This window comes from Pezoporus occidentalis, unplaced genomic scaffold (assembly GCF_034315485.1).
Source record: "Pezoporus occidentalis ecotype Australia unplaced genomic scaffold, CSIRO_AGI_Poc_V1 ctg127, whole genome shotgun sequence".
In the NCBI taxonomy this organism is placed as follows: domain Eukaryota; kingdom Metazoa; phylum Chordata; class Aves; order Psittaciformes; family Psittacidae; genus Pezoporus; species Pezoporus occidentalis.
The window spans coordinates 676,360-685,019 of record NW_026913071.1 but is presented as its reverse complement, the minus strand read 5'-3'; the positions used below and the strand labels follow the sequence as shown (position 1 = coordinate 685,019).

Sequence of the window (8,660 nt, the reverse complement as noted above, 5' to 3'; positions counted from 1 at the left end):
CAAGATAAATTAGGCCATATTCCTTTCTTTCATGGAAATGGTGTTTCACCATGCTGTGATACCTCCTCCCATGTTGCCTCACATGCGTTGAGAAATGCAACAGATTTAACAGCAGTTTTAGGATTTGTCTTCTGAAAACATCATTTCAAAGCTGTGGAATCAGCCATGCTTAAAATGAAATGCCCTCTCAACAGAATGGAAAGAGCTGGAACTTAATATTTCTTTTTTTATGGCCTGGCCCCAGAAAATGCTGACCTCCTCCATCTGTCCATTTTGACTGACAAATAAGGGTCAATCTGGATAAAAGCCAAAGTTTTGAACAAATAAGTGTATTGGCAGGAACATCCATGGAAACTAGTTTATTTAAGAAAGTATTTAATAAGAAAACATTTGCCAAGAGGAAATTACAAATATATTGTTCTCAAAATCCAGAATATGTTCAACCAAATAATGAACAGACACATACTGTATCATTTGTGACCAGCCAAAGCAAAGAAATTTTGTTTCACAATACTCTAAAAATGGCTATCACTTGATCTACAGAGCAGGAATGATTCACATGAATAAATCTGAAAAATCAGCAAACTGATCCTAAAAAAGAGACAACAAAATGCTGTAAAATGTACAGATTCCTTAGTCATTATTTGAGATTATTCAGCCTCCAAAGATTTGTGTTGTTCTGGATGATTCAAATATTTCAGACAAATGAATTCATGTTTAGTCCTTAGTGGATAGACTGTGGTGTGATGGTAGATACCTGAGAACTTGTAGACCTGCAGAGAGCTTTCATTGTTGTAGTCACAATATCTGATCTGTAGCTTTTAACCTACACTCCCCCTGGTCCCCACGTATTTTAGGGCTCTGTCAAGAGAGTCGGAGAATGAATGTAATTTTTCATTTGGGTAGGGAGAGTGGGAGAAATTAGCCTAGATGGGATGATCTCGCTTTTCATAAACCTGATGCTGTTTCTGGCCAGGGAAGGAAGCCCTGCCAAAATCTCACCATTCCAAAACGGGGCCAGCAGTGATCTGTGGGGGTTTAGGACAAAACTGAGAAAAGCCATCACTTACTCAGTCACCTGGGTCAGCAGTCAGCAGCTTCTTCAGTTAACTGTGCTTTGGCAGCGAGGCTGCCCATCTTCAAGACCTTATTGTAACTGAGCACTGCCCCAAGCAAAGGCCTGGGAGTAGATGAACTTTGGCTGCAAAATGCAAAAGGGGCAGAAATATTACTTTGTGCCTCAGAGACCTCTTGTTCCTTTTTTCTTCCTTTGTTCCCTCTGTCCCTCACCCTGCTTTGCCTTCTTGTGATGGACAGAAAGAATTGGCAGAGCTTTTACCCCCAGCTCTTCTGCATAAAAGCAGTGCTGCATAAAAGCCATGACTTCATTTTCTCTATTTTTCCAGTCCTTTTGTGTATTGTCTGTAGATTTTAGCATCCACAGACATGCAGCATCCTCAGCAAGGAGTTCTGCAGCACATCACTGAATTATTCCATACCTGCTGACGTTCCTCCAAATTTCAGCTTCTCTTCCCACACCTTCTTCTTAGTGAATCACAACCAGCTGCTGCTCACCTCACCATGGCCACAGCCATCACCCAGGCAGTGATCAGTGGTGAGTTATAGCAAAGTCCGCTTTAATTAACAAAAACAAACAAGGGCTATGTTACAGTGTGAAGACATAAGCCCAAGTTAGAGCTAAGAAAACAACCAACCATTCTGGGGCCAGAAAGCTTATGTGAACTGCCAAGTACTGAGGAACATTGAAACTTCACTGACATTCTCCCTCTGTGAGGAACATTGGTTTTGACCTGCCTTTTCCAATATAAACATAATTCTATGTGTGTGTCATAAAAATGCACATACAAAAAGAACTGTTTCACTGCCCATTCGTCCCTTGCTGAGAAGGAACAAATTGAACAGACAAATAGCATATGTTAGTCACATTGCTTCACGCACTGCTGGAACACTTTCAGATACTCTGGTGCCTTCAATTAGGGTCTCTGTACAATGAAATATAAATGATTTTTTTGGACGGTACTGTGACATCTGAAATTAAGTATGAATTACATGAAGCCAGGCAAATGTGACATCCATCAGAATAAGTATGTACCAACCTTCATTAAATATATGCTTCATGGAATTCTTTCATCTGGATAAATTGCAGATGACTGGCAAAGATTTGAAGTTTTGATTTTTAGTACTGATGCTATTCATATTATTTGAGTAGCCGTAATTGTGAAGTGGCTTGTTTAGAGCTAACGTAGATCCTCTTCTCATACAAATGGCACACATAATACTCTCAAGTATCATCACTGAAATGGGGCAGTCTGTTGACAGCTGACAAGATCAGAGACATCTCAGACTGCTCAGAATCTGCAAACAGTTTTGTGAGAAAAAGTTCCAATTTCAAAGCTCTTTTCCTTTTGAAGGATTTGTACCTATTCTGCTTATAAGATTAATTTTTCATTATTCTTGCTTTCAGTACTTTTCCTGAATGTTTTATGTAATGGTTAAAGGGCACTCTCCAACAACGCAAAAAGTATCAAATCAAATATTTCAGTTAAAACATCACTTTTATTTGTTTCTTGCCAGAAGTCACTGTGTCCTTCTGCCTAAAAAAAAATAAAGAATCAGTCCCTTCACATCAGAACTCTCCAATCAGCATTATGACATCTTGAGAATCTCTCATCCATTTTAGTGGGATTAGGACCAGGATTAGCATTTTTACAGTAGATTTCCTCAGCATGCCCTAGAGTAAAGCGTTGTAATCCTTTCTCACACCAGAAGGTGGCAAGCACTCTTAAAGGATGAGCTGTATTGAAACAAGACAGGCTCCTTCCCGATAAAATCTCAGCCACCATTGTCCTCTGCTCAAGCACACAGCCTTGGGTTTTCCAGCCAGAGATTTGTGTTTAACGGAGTCCAGTAAATCACAGCAGGACAGCACTAAAAAGGAAAGTATGAAACACATTTAAACATATCTTCTGTTGTAATTTAAGCAAAGGACTCTGAGGCTAAAGTAGAAAATAATTGTGTAGAAAGCAAAGCTGACCAGAAAAACTGAGATTTCCACCCCACAGCAGCTCTCACAAAAGCAGGGTTTCTAAGAGATCCGGATGCCTGCCAAGCACAGCCACAGAAGAACTGTGAAGTACCTGGAGCTAAACCTGCCCCACAGCCCTTAGGTAAATGCAGATTAGTCTTACAAAACACTAAATAATGCTTTGCATGAATTTTCTCAGTAAGAAACTGGCCCCGAAGCTTATTTACTGTTTTTTCAGCAAAAGCTGCGCATTTTTAGTGTCAGTCATAGAAAATGGGGTAATTTGTGTGTGCTAACAGCAATAGCGGAACAACAATGTGTGCCGGGGTGCCAAGTTGGAGGCGTTGGTAGGAAATTGCCTCCCCAGCACTTTCTTCTCAAGCATTTTAGTTGCATTTCAGTCTGTAACTTACGTGGTGGAGGGGGAAGAGGTCACCTAGGACATGCTGCACATGGATGCCTGAATGCTGAATTAATACATCTAGATAAATCTGTTATACAAGGAAACCAATATACTCTCCATGTTGGTTACATCATGACTTAATTTTAGCACTTGGCCTAAAGACTTCATATCCACCGGATTATTTTCCTGACAGCTTTGTATGTGTGTGTGTCTATATATATATATATATATATAAAACCTTTAATAAATTGGTGGAAAAGAAAGCTTTCAGATAAGGACATAATTTCTGAGCCTCTTTTTCAACTCCTGAAGGCCTCAAAGCATGAGGAGGGCAACACAGTCTTCAGATGCCCACGAGAGTTGACAGGAGCTGATGAGTTGAAAGCGGTGATGATACAATCCTCTCTGACATTAATCCTGGGCTGGGAGCGAGAGACTGCTCCTGACACTGTTAGTGTCCTTAATTATATACTGCCACAGTGCAAGTGGCTGCAGTGCTGAGAAATCAAACTCAGCCGTACCACCCCATGCCAGGCACTTGGTGGAAAGGTGATCTCTGCCCCTTCCACTTCCACATGAAAGCTTGACAAAAAAGAGGATGTAAGGGTATGTTAGACAGCAGGGAAGACAATATCTCTGTCTTCATGGTGGACCATGGACTCAGCTTTTCTTTTCTCTTGACCATGTTAAATATTGGGGAAAGAAGGTTGTTGGAGATTTTTAAAGGTACCACATCAAAAATGCAAAATCAATCACATCAGATGCAAATGGATTTGAGAAAGTACAATCATCTCGCATGCATCCAAGCCATACTCAGAACCCACTAATCCCCATTTAGGATTTGTTATGTCTAGAGGGGCTAGGCATGCCCATCTATTACTTCTAACCACCAAACCCACCTCCAGGAACAAAACCTGCCCTGTCTCACAGGCATGTTTCACTTGAAGTACCCTGCTGCAAGTGGCTTCATAGCCTTGAGCACCTCCTGCTCACAGCTCTGCAACGGGAACTGGCTTCGCCTTGGAGCAGAATGCTGACAGAGTATTTCACCCCTCATCCTTCGGTTACTTTGCCCCATGCTGCAAGCCCAGTGTGTTTGTACTTGTGACTGAGCTCAGCAGTGAAAAACCCTCTGTTTACTGAGCCCATGTATCAAGCTCAGAGCTCAGAGCCTAAAGACCTGCTATTCCCTGCAAAATTCATGCTGACCTACTGAGCTGGTATCAAATCCATGGGCAGCAGGAGAAATGGGGTGGGATAACATCTGAGATAATGCCAAGGGATATAGTGCAGAGGAACGTTAATGGATACAGAGGAAGTTTGAGGCAAATAGGTTTTAATTAGAGCATCATTCAGCCTTTTGGATATTATTTGCTGAATACTAAGCTAGATTTAACAAGGCATTTCCTTGCCAACCGTGGCATACATTAAAGATTTCCCAGAATGAAGACATCCTAAGGGAATCCTAAGCAGAAGAGACCTAAACCAGAGTTTAAAGGGTGAAGTCTATCTTTTACCCTGCTTCCAAGTATCTACAGGGCAGTAAAACATTATTGCCTGCTCACCCCAGCTCCTGCTTACTTCTGCCAACTAGTCCTATTATTCCAGTTTTAATAGGTGTTGCTGGAAAACAGGACATGAATAGATGCAGCCTTCTCAGCTGGGTTCAAAGCAAGCACAAAGCAAGGACCAGAAAGGACAAGAAACAAAGGAAGGAACTAGTTAAGTTGGACCTGCAAGTGAGGGTTCCTGCAAACATGAGACTGAGGCTGAGTGAAATCTGCAAAGACTTCCTGACTGTTTTTGGAGAAAGATGCTGCCTACTCTTTTCTCCTGACACCGGTACCCTTTCTGCTCCTTCACAGTTACAAAACTGGACCACTGCCCCATGTCTGGTCCTTTTCATTTGGAAGTACCATGCTAGGTAGCTCAGCAGGCTGCAAGTACCAGCCCAGTCATCATCTGTCCAAGCAAAGGAGACCAACTTGGCCTTCTGGTAACAAGGGGCTGTAAGATACTGGCTACATACTGGAGGATTTGTCCCTGATACAGAGAGCTCCTCATGTAGAACAAAGCAGAAGCCATACACGTGGTATCAGCTTTGTGAGACCTCAGCAAGCTCTCTTGGATGAACACAAATTTCACCTCCATGTGGATTTCCAGAACAGCTGAAGGCTGTGAATGTGCCATGCGGCATATCTTGGAGATGAAGAAGGGGCAGGAAGGAACAACTGGCAGGGACAGGATCGCATCTTAATGCCAGCTTCCTCAAACTGGAATATTTCTTATTTAATTACCTTCCAAATGCCATTTTTACCCTGTTAAAAATGAAGCTAGATTTTAATATTAAAATAACTGTTAAAAAATGTCAAAACAGAGTAAGCTTACCCAGATTAAAAATTCATATATATACTTTTTTAATCCTTTGCTCCATTTCTCCAAATTCCTCCAGGTCAACACAAACAAAATTCCTCTCCTGACTCTTCAGTTTGTCTCTTACAAGACCATTATTTATTTAGCCCTATGTTTATGCTTAAAGATGCATCTATCAGAGCCTTTTTCTAACTCTTAAGTATCATAATACAGCCTAACACGATGCTGTGACTTTTCTGTGACTGTGCACTATGACCTTCATACTTTCAAACATTTCCTGCCTTTTCAAAGAATATGGGTAGTTTACTAGGACAAAACCAGTCCATCTCAGGACTCTCCAAAAGCTGACTATATTCTGCCCTTGACTATTGTCTCCAGTTGAAAACTGGATTTTCTTTTATATATTTTCAGAAAAGAGATTGAAAAGTAAAAGAAAGGGAAGAGGAATGTAAACCTTAATGTGCATACCAATGTGGCAGGGAGTGAATGCAAGGAAAATTCATACTCTGGCCTCTCCTCCTCTGTAGCCCAGGCGGAAAGAGCCCCTGCGACTTCCACCTTTGGCGGCTGTTCAGTGGATCGCAACTGAAGGTGCTCACGTGAACCTATGGGAGTCAAACCTGCCAAGTTCCTCTTAGCTCCACTTCGTACAGACTCATCCTTATTTAATGCTGTTTTTTCCCCTGCTGTGGCTTGGTGCAGCTCTTTGTAATTTCCGTTAAGATGCGCAGGTGAGAAGCATCGCATACTTCAGAGAGGAGCAAACAACTTCTCTGCCTTCCTGTCATCTTGGTTAGACATGAGATTCAGACTAGAAAGAAGTCACAACTAGACAGTCAGAAGTGTCCTGAGATTCTGGTGACAAAGAAAGGACTGCAGCAGAGGAGGCAGACACTGCTCATTGATAGTTCTTGCCCCAAGAGAAGGCAGAATTTGACCACGGCACTGAAGTCAATGAAAACTATTGAGTTTCCAAAGCCCAGTGAAATCATGAGGTATGAAACAAACCTGTCTGTCAGGGAGTTTTTTGGAAGAAAGGGGCCCAAAGTCCTGGTATCTCCAGACTCTGGACCCACATTTGCCCCCCACCTGCCCATTTCTGTTCAGAAACTTGTGCAATCCCTATTCTAATGCTAGATTTCTGACCATAGAGTTGTTGAGGCAGAATCAATACCGCATCGAGTTCTCATGCTCCTGGCGCCGCTAAGGAAATGGCTGTTATTTCCTTGATCTACAGCTGTCCCTATTTGTCACTACATCTGCAAGCATGACCCTGGAAGTCAGACCCCATTACAGCAACAATCACCAGTTCAGGCAGAAATTAACCAAAAAAGGATTTATTTATTTTTATCAACAGCAAACAAGCAAACAACAACAAAATGCATCATGGCAAGGCACTTGAAAGAAACTCATCAATTTTAATGGAAGTTTAAGTGATTGTATTGAAACCAAGTTAATTATATCACTGTATTATTGCTGTCTGACAGATTAATCTCATTTATAGTCAGTGGAGAGGTAACCCACACTAGAAGCCCATTGCAAAGCTTTTCATTGATTTCTGATGGGCTTTGGATTGGATCTTTGGCCAGGTTTTGCTTTATGCCTCTATAATGCTGAGCCATGAAAGAACAGAGTTTAGTTCTACTTTTGGTGCATTTTTTTCAGAGGAGAATGATTGGCAGTGGTGATATTAATACTACAAGGTGAACTATATCCCATTCTGACTAGTCCAAAATACTGTTTTAATAGCAAGAGGTGTAATAATCACCTGCTGAAATGAGTTTTCATATGAAAAGGTGGGTTTTTTTTCTTGCTCCAAACACTACTATTTTAATATAATAAATTTCAAAATGTCATTTTTTTCACTATTTTTCCCACTTAGAAATCATTATAAAAGCTGTATCACCGAATAGCTGACAGTAGCAGCTTCACAGTTAAGTGCTACTTTTCACTTTAAAGTAGCACTCCCTCCTTCGGTGTTATTTAAAATTGATGATGCTACTTTCAAAAAGAAAGCATCTTGTCCATCAATTTCTGACTATTTTTTTTTTTTGGTTTCTACCTGACGGGGAACTGTTCTACAATTAAAGAAAGTAAGAAAAGTTTCACTTACACTTGTTTTTCCCCAAGGAAAAAAGAACGAAGTCCTATAAGAAAAGTTTGAATGAGACCTTTCCTGCCAAAATCTCCTTGGGAAAAACTTTTCTTCTCTGCTGTGTATTAGATGTGACCTTTTCCTTCTTCTTCATGAAACACTAAATTAAACCTCTTCCCAGCTGAATGATGTATGCAATGTGTTTCCTGGCTGTCATTTTTATGTTCTACATGATAGGTGTAATCTAGGGTGCAGTGTTGAGACAGCCAGCTTCATCTGCACCCTTCTGGCCAGACTTCTTAGCTCTTCAGCTGCTCAGTAACACCTGAGATGCTTTCAAATTAAATCAGCGCTGTTTAATCTATAGGGATTTATGCAGTATTTGCTTTGAATCATAGTTGAGAACTATACATCAAAAGACCATCTTTATAAAAATATGTAAAGTAGGAATGAACAACAGAGAAAGAATTATCCATATACAGGAATGGGATTTGCAGAAAAGAGCTGTCCAGAGATGTTTAAAACAACCTTTAATACCCAGACATGGGCATTTTCCTGACCCTCATTTTCCTTTTCATTGCAGGCGTAACAAGTAGAAAGTTTCCTTTTCGTATTTGTATAGTTGTTGAAAGTCTGAAAAAGTAAACTTCTGCCATCCCTGTAGCAGTAGGCAATGGAGAAACACCTCGTCTAACCCCCCCAGAATTCTAGGTTCCAGCCTCAAAAGGCTCTGGCTGATCCTT

General features: G+C 40.9%; 1 long non-coding RNA gene across 1 annotated transcript; it reads left to right on the top strand.

The window, feature by feature from the left end:
* Window positions 1–2,609: 2,609 nt before the first annotated feature.
* Window positions 2,610–5,868, top strand: LOC134158171 (uncharacterized). Its single transcript, XR_009962626.1, has 2 exons — window positions 2,610–3,188; window positions 5,067–5,868. It is a non-coding gene; the product is annotated as an uncharacterized LOC134158171 (long non-coding RNA).
* Window positions 5,869–8,660: the final 2,792 nt, after the last annotated feature.